The sequence below is a fragment of the Aegilops tauschii genome, chromosome 6, assembly GCF_002575655.3.
Source record: "Aegilops tauschii subsp. strangulata cultivar AL8/78 chromosome 6, Aet v6.0, whole genome shotgun sequence".
In the NCBI taxonomy this organism is placed as follows: Eukaryota; Viridiplantae; Streptophyta; class Magnoliopsida; order Poales; family Poaceae; genus Aegilops; species Aegilops tauschii.
Genome location: NC_053040.3, coordinates 144,782,186 through 144,795,347, shown reverse-complemented (window position 1 = coordinate 144,795,347; position 13,162 = coordinate 144,782,186).

The following is a 13,162-nucleotide window of genomic DNA, read 5'->3' as shown; positions in this document are numbered from 1 at the left end:
CGCCACATTAGCGAATTCTTCACTCTTTGGATGCTTGTTCATGACTTCCCCCTTGACGACCAAGCCGAAGACGACATTACTTGGAAGCACGTGAATGATGGGATCTACTCGGCGGCCACTGCGTACAAGGCTCTGTTCCTTGGATTGACTCTCTCTCCCATGGACCGTATGGTTTGGAAGGCTTGGACACCCCCTAAGGTTAAATTCTTTGCGTGGCTTGCCCTGCAAGACCGAATTTGGACCGCCGATCGTCTGGAGAAGCGTGGTTGGGTCAATTGTGGTCTTTGTCCACTATGCAACAGAGAGCAAGAAACGGGGCCACACCTCTTCTTCAAGTGTCGTTACACTCTTAGGCTTTGGAGATCTATCATCGAGAAGCTTGGGCTACCTCACGTCAACATTCCCGATTGGCATCTTGATGAATCCGTCAAGGAGTGGTGGGTCAAGCGTACCGATGACCGAAACCCGAATTGGCATGCCATGTCCTCTCTCGTCATGCTCACCTCTTGGACCATTTGGAACGAGCGAAATGCTAGGGTATTTTCGGCAAAAATTTGCGCCACCGCCTATTCTCCTCCAAACCATCATTGATGAGGCAAAGTTATGGGTTACTGCCGGCGCCAAGAAGCTAGGGACTATCATTGTGTGTGAGTAATTGTCATGTCGCTTGTATGGGGTGTCCTGTAAAAATCTAAACTCTATTCTCTCCTTATTTAATAGATGAGGCAAATCTTATGCCTCCGTTTCCAAAAAAAAGGCTGTGTCTCAACCTTAGTACAACTTTGCACTAAAGCTAGTACAAAGTTGAGACACTTATTTTGAGACGGAGGGAGTATATAACAACAGTGGTAGGTGAAGTTGCTATGCGCCTATGCTTACATATGAACAAGAATCTGAATTTGTTGTTCCAAAGAGGGGTGACATTGCATGAACACGAGTAATTTATAAGCAGCAAAATGGAAATGTATATACTCCAAATTAAGCACGCAGATTCAACAGCCACACTGGAAAGCACAATAATTCATGTCCCCCGGTATTCCTCAAACAGGGAGCAGACAGGCACTTCTATCCTCTACACACATGCATAGGATCCACCACAAAGGAAGGAACCAACCTGTTTTTTCATCTTCAAAGAGTAGGTGGTCTTCATGCCCTTGGTGGTGACTGCCAAATCGGAAGGTAGGATTCTTGCGAAGCAGGCGGCATGATGACTGGTAAATGAGGCAAACAAACAGAGGCAATGACATCAGCCTCCACCAATCAATTCTTACAAGGTCACTCCATAGGCAGGCATTTGGAATATTTGATTAGAAACTAGGTCGAAAACAAAGGTACTGTTTACTAAATCAGTTTCAAATCACTTTTTTTGGAAAAGAAGGCTTGCCGCCGGACCTCTGCATCTAAGCGATGCATGCAGCCATCTAATTAAAAGTCGCAAAAAGAACACATGGTCTTAGATTCATTACAGCTCGCAAGCGGAGCAAAAAAAACAAAAATAAAAACTCAAAACCACAACCGGTATGTATAATAGGACAAGATCCTTAGACTCCTATTCTATTATGAGACCGCCATCCAAACCGGTTGAATATAGCCCGTGCTACTATCAGTTTTAAATCACCTAACAAACCACAATCTTTTTTCTACTAAATCGGATAAATTTTTCGTCCACAGAGATCGCGGGGGGTTTGGCTCACCATTTCCTTTCCTGGGCATTATTTTATGACCCCGAAACCTTAGAACAATTGTTCTACAGTAAATTTTCATTAATAAAAGTAACGCTTTTGCTTCGGTATACCCCTAAACACATTAACGGCTGGGATCTCTCTATACCCCTTCGTAATAAAGGGTAGGATAGTCTTTTCACCCTTGTCGATACGCGGCTCTCTATATCCCTTCATAATACCTGGTAGGATAGTCTTTTCACCCGTGTCGATACGCGGCCTGCGTACATATATGTGGCGCTGCTTTTTTCCCTCGCGGTGTCTTTTTCTTCTCGCGACGCCTACAGCTGTTTTTCAGCTTCTTTTTAAAAGAAAAAAAGATGTTCATTAATAAAAGTAACACTTTTGTTTCGGTACATCCCCCTAAACACATTAACGGCTGAGATCTCTCTATACCCTTCATAATAAAGGGTAGAGTAATCTTTTCACCCGCGCCGATGCGCGGCTCTCTATACCCCTTCATAATACAGGGTAGGATAGTCTTTTCACCCGCGCCGATACACGGCCTGCTTACATATACGCGGAGCTCTTTTTTTTCATGGCAGTGTCTCTTTTTTCTCGCGATGCCCTCAGATGTTTTTCAGCTTCTTTGTGAAAGAAAACTAGAACAATGCCCGTGCATTACAACGGGATATAAATATTCTAGTATGTTAGTTTTTGATTTACCTATCTGTTGGGGAACGTAGTAATTTCAAGAAAATTCCTACGCACACGCAAGATCATGGTGATGCATAGCAACGAGAGGGGAGAGTGTTGTCCACGTACCCTCGTAGACCGTAAGCGGAAGCGTTATATCAACGCGGTTGATGTAGTCATACGTCTTCACGATCCGACCGATCCAAGTACCGAAAGCACGGCACCTCCGAGTTCTGCACACGTTCAGCTCGATGACGCCCCCGCCTTCTCGATCCAGCAAGAGGGGCGAAGTAGTAGATGAGTTCCGGCAGCACGACGGCGTGGTGACGGTGTTGGTGAAGAACAATCTCCGCAGGGCTTCGCCTAAGCACAACGAATACTATGACAGAGGATAAACTAGAGGGGACGGGGTTGCCGGCACACGGCTTGGTGTTTCTTGATGTGTCTTGGGTGCTAGCCCTACCCCTTTATTTATATGTTGAGCCTTGGGGTCGAAACTTGGAGTAAAAGCCTCCACAAAGTCAGTTTCACCCGAAAGGCAAGAGTCCTTCTCGGACTCCAGGGCCAGACGCCAGGGTTCCCGGCGTCTGGACCCAGACGCCAGGGACCCTGGCGTCTGGCCCCTGGACTCTGCAAAACTTCCTTTTGCGCTTTCCAAAAACCTCGTGGGCTTTCCCCTTTGGCCCAGATAAAGTGTTCTCGTGCCCAAACATTTCAGGAAACATCTGGAACCCCTTCCAATGGATTCCAGAACCTTTCCGGAGATCAAACACTACTATCCACATATCAATCTTTACTTCCGGACCATTCCGGAGTTCCTCGTCATATCCGTGATCTCATCCAAAACTCTGAACAACATTCGGTCACCAACATACATATCTCATAGTACTATATCGTCAACGAACGTTAAGCGTGCGGACCCTACGGGTTCGAGAACTATGTAGACATGACCGAGACACCTCTCTGGTCAATAACCAATAGCGGGACCTGGACGCCCATATTGGCTCCTACATATTCTATGAAGATCTTTATCGGTCAGACCGCATAACAACATACGTTGTTCCCTTTGTCATCGGTATGTTACTTGCCCGAGATTCGATCGTCAGTATCTCAATACCTAGTTTAATCTCGTTACCAGCAAGTCTCTTTACTCGTTCTGTAATACATCATCCCGCAACTAACTCATTAGTTGCAATGCTTGCAAGGCTTATAGTGATGTGCATTACCAAGTGGGCCCAGAGATACCTCTCCGACAATCGGAGTGACAAATCCTAATCTCGAAATACGCCAACCCAACAAGTACCTTCGGAGACACCTGTAGAGCACCTTTATAATCACCCAGTTACGTTGTGACGTTTGGTAGCACACAAAGTGTTCCTCCGGTAAAACGGGAGTTGCATAATCTCATAGTCATAGGAACACGTATAAGTCATGAAGAAAGCAATAGCAGAATACTAAACGATCAAGTGCTAAGCTAACGGAATGGGTCAAGTCAATCACACCATTCTCCTAATGATGTGATCCCGTTAATCAAATGACAACTCATGTCTATGGCTAGGAAACATAACCATCTTTGATTAACGAGCTAGTCAAGTAGAGGCATACTAGTGACACTCTGATTGTCTATGTATTCACACAAGTATTATGTTTCCGGTTAATACAATTCTAGCATGAATGATAAACATTTATCATGAATAAGGAAATAAATAATAACTTTATTATTGCCTCTAGGGCATATTTCCTTCAGTCTCCCACTTGCACTAGAGTCAATAATCTAGATCACATCGCCATGTGATTTAACATCAATAGTTCACATCACCATGTGATTAACACCCATAGTTCACATCGTCATGTGACCAACACCCAAAGGGCTTACTAGAGTCAATAATCTAGTTCACCTCGCTATGTGATTAACACCCAAAGAGTACCAAGGTGTGATTATGTTTTGCTTGTGAGAGAAGTTTAGTCAACGGGTGTGCCATATTCAGATCCGTATGTATTCTGCAAATTTCTATGTCTACAATGCTCTGCACGGAGCTACTTTAGCTAATTGCTCCCACTTTCAATATGTATCCAGATGAAGACTTAGAGTCATCTGATCAGTGCCAAAACTTGTATCGACGTAACCCTTTTACGACGAACCTTTTGTCACCTCCATAATCGAGAAACATATCCTTATTCCACTAAGGATAATTTTGACCGCTGTCCAGTGATCTACTCCTAGATCACTATTGTACTCCCTTGCCAAAATCAGTGTAGGGCATACAATAGATCGGGTACATAGCATGGAATACTTTATAGAACCTATGGTTGAGGCATAGGGAATAACTTTCATTCTCTTTGTATCTTCTGCCGTGGTCGGGCTTTGAGTCTTAGTCAATTTCACACCTTGTAACACAGGCAAGAACTCTTTCTTTGACTGTTCCATTTTGAACTACTTCAAAATCTTGTCAAGGTATGTACTCATAGAAAAAACTTATCAAGCATTTTGATCTATCTCTATAGATCTTGATGCTCAATATGTAAGCAGCTTCACCGAGGTCTTTCTTTGAAAAACTCCTTTCAAACACTCCTTTATGCTTTGCAGAATAATTCTACATTATTTCCGATCAACAATATGTTATTCACATATATTTATCAGAAATGTTGTGGTGCTCCCACTCACTTTCTTGTAAATACAGGCTTCACCGCAAGTCTGTATAAAACTATATGCTTTGATCAACTCATCAAAGCGTATATTCCAACTCCGAGATGCTTGCACCAATCCATAGATGGATCGCTGGAGCTTGCACATTTTGTTAGCACCTTCAGGATTGAAAAAACCTTCTGGTTGCATCATATACAACTCTTCTTTAAGAAATCCATTAAGGAATGTAGTTTTGACATCCATTTGCCAGATTTCATAAAATGTGGCAATTTGCTAACATGATTCGGACAGACTTCAGCATCGCTGCGAGTGAGAAAATCCCATCGTAGTCAACACCTTGAACTTTGTCAAAAACCTTTTTCGACAAGTCTAGCTTTGTAGATAGTAACACTACTATCAGCGTCTGTCTTCCTCTTGAAGATTTATTTTCTATGGCTTGCCGATCATCGGGCAAGTCAACCAAAGTCCACACTTTGTTCTCATACATGGATCCCATCTCAGATTTCATGGCCTCAAGCCATTTTGCGGAATCTGGGCTCACCATCGCTTCCTCATAGTTCGTAGGTTCGTCATGGTCAAGTAACATGACCTCCAGAATAGGATTACCATACCACTCTGGTGCGGATCTCACTCTGGTCGACCTACGAGGTTCGATAGTAACTTGATCTGAAGTTACATGATCATCATCATTAGCTTCCTCACTAATTGGTGTAGGAGTCACAGGAACAGATTTCTTTGATGAACTACTTTCCAATAAGGGAGTAGGTACAGTTACCTCATCAAGTTCTACTTTCCTCCCACTCACTTCTTTCGAGAGAAACTCCTTCTCTAGAAAGGATCCATTCTTAGCAACGAATATCTTGCCTTCGGATCTGTGATAGAAGGTGTACCCAACAGTAACTTTTGGGTATCCTATGAAGACGCACTTTTGCGATTTGGGTTTGAGCTTATCAGGATGAAACTTTTTCACATAAGCATCGCAAACCCAAACTTTAAGAAACGACAGCTTAGGTTTCTTGCCAAATTATAGTTCATACGGTGTCGTCTCAACGGATTAGACGGTGCCCTATTTAATGTGAATGCAGCTGTCTCTAATGCATAACCCCAGAACGATAGTGGTAAATCGATAAGAGACATCATAGGTTGCACTATATCCAATAAAGTACGGTTATGACGTTCGGACACACCATTATGCTGTGGTGTTCCAGGTGACACGAATTTGTGAAACTATTCCACATTGTTTTAATTGAAGACCAAGCTCGCAACTCAAATATTTTTCCTCTGCGATCATATCGTAGAAACTTTTATTTTCTTGTTTACGATGATTCTCCACTTCACTCTGAAATTCTTTGAACTTTTCAAATGTTTCAGACTCATGTTTTATCAAGTAGATATACTCATATCTGCTCAAATCATCTGTGAAGGTCAGAAAATAATGATACTTGCCGTGAGCCTCAACACTCATCGGATTGTATACATCAGTACGTATTATTTCCAATAAGTCAGTTGCTCGCTCCATTGTTCCGGAGAACGGAGTTTTTAGTCATCTTGCCCATAAGGCATGGTTCGCAAGCATCAAGTGATTCATAATCAATTGATTCCAAAATCCCATCAGCGTGGAGTTTCTTCATGCGCTTTACACCAATATGACCTAAACAGCAGTGCCACAAATAAGTTGTACTATCATTATTAACTTTGCATCTTTTGGCTTCAATATTATGAATATGTGTATTACTACGATCGAGATCCAACAAACCATTTTCATTGGGTGTATGACCATAGAAGGTTTTATTCATGTAAACAGAACAACAATTATTCTCTAACTTAAATGAATAAGCATATTGCAATAAACATGATCAAATCATATTCATGCTCAACGCAAACACCAAATAACACTTATTTAGGTTCAACACTAATCCCGAAAGTATAGGGAGTGTGTGATGATGATCATATCAATCTTGGAACTACTTCCAACACACATCGTCACCTCGCCCTTAACTAGTTTCTGTTCATTCTGCAACTCCCGTTTTGAGTTACTACTCTTAGCAACTGAACTAGTATCAAATACTGAGGGGTTGCTATAAACACTAGTAAAGTACACATTAATAACATGTATATCAAATATACCTATGTTCACTTTGCCATCCTTCTTATCCGCCAATTACTTGGGGTAGTTCCGCTTCCAGTGACCAGTCCCTTTGCAGTAGAAGCACTTAGTCTCAGGCTTAGGTCCAGACTTGGGTTTCTTCACTCGAGCAGCAACTTGCTTGCCGTTCTTCTTGAAGTTCCCCTTCTTCCCTTTGCCCCTTTTCTTGAAACTAGTGGTCTTGTCAACCATCAACACTTGATATTTTTCTTGATTTCTACCTTCGCCAATTTTAGCATCGCAAAGAGCTTGGGAATTGTTTTTCGTCATCCCTTGCACATTATAGTTCATCACGAAGTTCTAGTAACTTGTTGATAGTGACTAGAGAACTTTGTCAATTACTATCTTAGCTGGAAGATTAACTCCCACTTGATTCAAGCAATTGTAGTACCCAGACAATCTGAGCACATGCTCACTGATTGAGCTATTCTCCTCCATCTTTTAGGCAAAGTACTGCCAGAGGTCTCATACCTCTCGACACGGGCATTAGTCTGAAATACTAATTTCAACTCTTGGAACATCTCATATGCTCCATGGTGTTTCAAAAACGTCTTTGAAGCCCCGATTCTAAGCCGCAAAGCATGGTGCACTAAACTATCAAGTAGTCATCATATTGAGCTAGCCAAACGTTCATAACGTCTACATCTGCTCCTGCAATAGGTCTGTCACCTAGCGGTGCATCAAGGACATAATTCTTCTGTGCAGCAATGAGGATAATCCTCAGATCACGGATCCAATCCGCATCATTGCTACTAACATTTTTCAACTTAGTTTTCTCTAGGAACATATCAAAAAATAAAACAGGGGAGCTAAACGCGAGCTATTGATCTACAACATAGATATGCTAATACTACCAGGACTAAGTTCATGATAAATTAAAGTTCAATTAATCATATTACTTAAGAACTCCCACTTAGATAGACATCCCTCTAATCCTCTAAGTGATCACGTGATCCAAATCAACTAAACCATAACCGATCATCACGTGAAATGGAGTAGTTTTCAATGGTGAACATCACTATGTTGATCATATCTTCTATATGATTCACGCTCGACCTTTCGGTCTCAGTGTTCCGAGGCCATATCTGCATATGCTAGGTGTTGGGAATCGTAGCATAATTTTAAAATTTTCCTACGCTCACCAAGATGCATCTATGGAGTATACTAGCAACGAGGGGAAAGGAGTGCATCTACATACCCTTGTAGACCGCGAGCGGAAGCGTTCCAATGAACGTGGATGACGGAGTCGTACTTTCCGTGATTCAAATCACCGATGACCGAGTGCCGAACGGACGACACCTCCGCGTTCAACACACGTACGGTGCAGCGACGTCTCCTCCTTCTTGATCCAGCAAGGGGGAAGGAGAGGTTGATGGAGATCCAGTAGCACGACGGCGTGGTGGTGGATGTAGCGGGATGCCGGCAGGGCTTCGCCGAGCTTCTACGAGAGAGAGAGGTGTAGCAGGGGAGGAGGGAGGCGCCCAAGGCTCAGATCTTACTGCCCTCCCTCCCCCCCTTTATATAGGCCCCCTGGGAGGGGGGGCGCCGGCCAAGATCCATCTGAGGGGGGGGGCGGCCAAGGAGGGTGCCTTGCCCCCCAAGGCAAGTGGGGCGCCCCCCCACCCTAGGGTTTCCAACCCTAGGCGCAGGGGGGAGGCCCATGGGGGGCGCCCAGCCCACTAGGGGCTGGTTCCCTTCCCACTTCAGCCCACGGGGCCCTCCGGGATAGGTGGCCCCACCCGGTGGACCCCCGGGACCCTTCCGGTGGTCCCGGTACAATAACGGTGACCCCCGAAACTTTCCCGGTGGCCGAAACTTGACTTCCTATATATAATTCTTCACCTCCGGACCATTCCGGAACTCCTCGTGACATCCGGGATCTCATCCGGGACTCCGAACAACTTTCGGGTTTCCGCATACACATATCTCTACAACCCTAGCGTCACCGAACCTTAAGTGTGTAGACCCTACGGGTTCGGGAGACATGCAGACATGACCGAAACGCCTCTCCAGTCAATAACCAACAGCGGGATCTGGATACCCATGTTGGCTCCCACATGTTCCACGATGATCTCATCGGATGAACCACGATGTCGAGGATTCAATCAATCCCGTATGCAATTCCCTTTGTCAATCTGTATATTACTTGCCCGAGATTCGATCGTCGGTATCCCAATACCTTGTTCAATCTCGTTACCGGCAAGTCTCTTTACTCGTACCGTAATGCATGATCCCGTGACTAACGCCTTAGTCACATAGAGCTCATTATGATGATGCATTACCGAGTGGGCCCAGAGATACCTCCCCGTCACATGGAGTGACAAATCCCAGTCTCGATCCGTGCCAACCCAACGGACACTTTCGGAGATACCCGTAGTGCACCTTTATAGTCACCCAGTTACGTTGTGACGTTTGGCACACCCAAAGCACTCCTACGGTATCTGGGAGTTGCATGATCTCATGGTCTAAGGAAAAGATACTTGACATTGGAAAAGCTCTAGCAAACGAAACTACACGATCTTTTATGCTATGCTTAGGATTGGGTCTTGTCCATCACATCATTCTCCTAATGATGTGTTCCCGTTATCAATGACATCCAATGTCCATAGTCAGGAAACCATGACTATCTGTTGATCAACGAGCTAGTCAACTAGAGGCTTTACTAGGGACACGTTGTGGTCTATGTATTCACACATGTATTACGATTTCCGGACAATACAATTATAGCATGAACAATAGACAATTACCATGAACAAAGAAATATAATAATAACCATTTATTATTGCCTTTAGGGCATATTTCCAACAGTGTCCCACTTGCACTAGAGTCAATAATCTAGTTACATTGTGATGAATCGAACACCCATTGCGTCCTGGTGTTGATCATGTTTTGCTCTAGGGAGAGGTTTAGTCAACGGATCTGCTACATTCAGGTCCGTATGTACTTTACAAATATCTATGTCTCCATTTTGAACACTTTCACGAATGGAGTTGAAGCGACGCTTGATATGCCTGGTCTTCCTGTGAAACCTGGGCTCCTTCGCAAGGGTAATAGCTCCAGTGTTGTCACAGAAGAGAGTCATCGGGCCCGACGCATTGGGAATCACCCCTAGGTCGGTAATGAACTCCTTCATCCAGACTGGTTCCTGTGCTGCCTCCGAGGCTGCCATGTACTCCGCTTCACATGTAGATCCCGCCACGACGCTTTGCTTGCAACTGCACCAGCTTACTGCTCCTCCATTCAAAATATACACGTATCCGGTTTGTGACTTCGAGTCATCCAGATCTGTGTCGAAGCTAGCGTCGACGTAACCCTTTACGACGAGCTCTTAGTCACCTCCATAAACGAGAAACATATCCTTAGTCCTCTTCAGGTACTTCAGGATATTGTTGACCGCTGTCCAGTGTTCCATGCCGGGATTACTTTGGTACCTTCCTACCAAACTTACGGCAAGGTTTACATCAGGTCTGGTACACAGCATGGCATACATAATAGACCCTATGGCCGAGGCATAGGGGATGACACTCATCTTTTCTATATCTTCTGCCGTGGTCGGGCATTGAGCCGTGCTCAATTGCACACCTTGCAATACAGGCAAGAACCCTTCTTGGACTGATCCATATTGAACTTCTTCAATATCTTGTCAAGGTATGTACTCTGTGAAAGACCAATGAGGCGTCTTGATCTATCTCTATAGATCTTGATGCCTAATATATAAGCAGCTTCTCCAAGGTCCTTCATTGAAAAACACTTATTCAAATAGGCCTTTATACTTTCCAAGAATTCTATATCATTTCCCATCAATAGTATGTCATCCACATATAATAAGAGAAATGCTACAGAGCTCCCACTCACTTTCTTGTAAACACAGGCTTCTCCATAAGTCTGTGTAAACCCAAACGCTTTGATCATCTCATCAAAGCGAATGTTCCAACTCCGAGATGCTTGCACCAGCCCATAGATTGAGCGCTGGAGCTTGCATACTTTGTTAGCATTCTTAGGATCGACAAAACCTTCCGGCTGCATCATATACAACTCTTCCTTAAGGAAGCCGTTAAGGAATGCCGTTTTGACGTCCATCTGCCATATCTCATAATCATAGTATGCGGCAATTGCTAACATGATTCGGACGGACTTCAGCTTCGCTACGGGTGAGAAAGTCTCATCGTAGTCAACCCCTTGAACTTGTCGAGAACCCTTAGCGACAAGTCGAGCTTTGTAGATGGTCACATTACCATCCGCGTCCGTCTTCTTCTTAAAGATCCATTTGTTTTCTATGGCTCACCGATCATCGGGCAAGTCAGTCAAAGTCCATACTTCGTTTTCATACATGGATCCTATCTCGGATTTCATGGCTTCTAGCCATTTGTCGGAATCCGGGCCCGCCATCGCTTCTTCATAGTTCGAAGGTTCACCATTGTCTAACAACATGATTTCCAGGACAGGGTTGTCGTACCACTCTGGTGCGGAACGTGTCCTTGTGGACCTACGAAGTTCAGTAGTAACTTGATCCGAAGCTTCATGATCATCATCATTAACTTCCTCCCCAGTCGGTGTAGGCACCACAGGAACATTTTCCCGCGCTACGCTACTTTCCGGTTCGGAAGGGGTGACTATCACCTCATCAAGTTCCACTTTCCTCCCACTCAATTCTTTCGAGAGAAACTCCTTCTCCAGAAAGGACCCGTTCTTGGCAACGAAGATCTTGCCTTCGGATCTGAGGTAGAAGGTATACCCAATAGTTTCCTTAGGGTATCCTATGAAGACGCATTTCTCCGACTTGGGTTCGAGCTTTTCAGGTTGAAGTTTCTTGACATAAGCATCGCATCCCCAAACTTTTAGAAACGACAGCTTAGGTTTCTTCCCAAACCATAATTCATACGGTGTCGTCTCAACGGATTTCGATGGAGCCCTATTTAAAGTGAATGCGGCAGTCTCTAAAGCATAGCCCCAAAATGAGAGCGGTAAATCGGTAAGAGACATCATAGATCGCACCATATCCAATAGAGTGCGATTACGATGTTCGGACACACCGTTTCTCTGAGGTGTTCCAGGCGGCGTGAGTTGTGAAACTATTCCACATTTCCTTAAGTGTGCACCAAATTCGTGACTTAAATATTCTCCACCACGATCTGATCGTAAGAATTTTATTCTCCTGTCACGTTGATTCTCAACCTCACTCTGAAATTCCTTGAACTTTTCAAAGGTTTCAGACTTGTGTTTCATTAGGTAGACATACCCATATCTACTTAAGTCATCAGTGAGAGTGAGAACATAACGATATCCTCCGCGAGCCTCAACACTCATTGGACCGCACACATCGGTATGTATGATTTCCAATAAGTTGGTTGCTCGCTCCATTGTTCCGGAGAACGGAGTCTTGGTCATCTTACCCATGAGGCATGGTTCGCACGTGTCAAATGATTCGTAATCAAGAGACTCCAAAAGTCCATCTGCATGGAGCTTCTTCATGCGCTTGACACCAATGTGACCAAGGCGGCAGTGCCACAGATATGTGGGACTATCGTTATCAACTTTACATCTTTTGGTATTCACACTATGAACATGTGTAACATCACGTTCGAGATTCATCAAAAATAAACCATTGACCAGCGGGGCATGACCATAAAACATATCTCTCAAATAAATAGAACAACCATTATTCTCGGATTTAAATGAGTAGCCATCTTGAATTAAACGAGATCCAGATACAATGTTCATGCTCAAAGCTGGCACTAAATAACAATTATTGAGGTTTAAAACTAATCCCGTAGGTAGATGCAGAGGTAGCGTGCCGACGGCGATCACATCGACCTTGGAACCATTCCCGACGCGCATCGTCACCTCGTCCTTCGCCAGTCTCCGTTTATTCCGTAGTTCCTGTTTTGAGTTACAAATATGAGCAACCGCACCGGTATCAAATACCCAGGAGCTACTACGAGTACTGGTAAGGTACACATCAATTACATGTATATCACATATACCTTTGGCGTTGCCGGCCTTCTTGTCCGC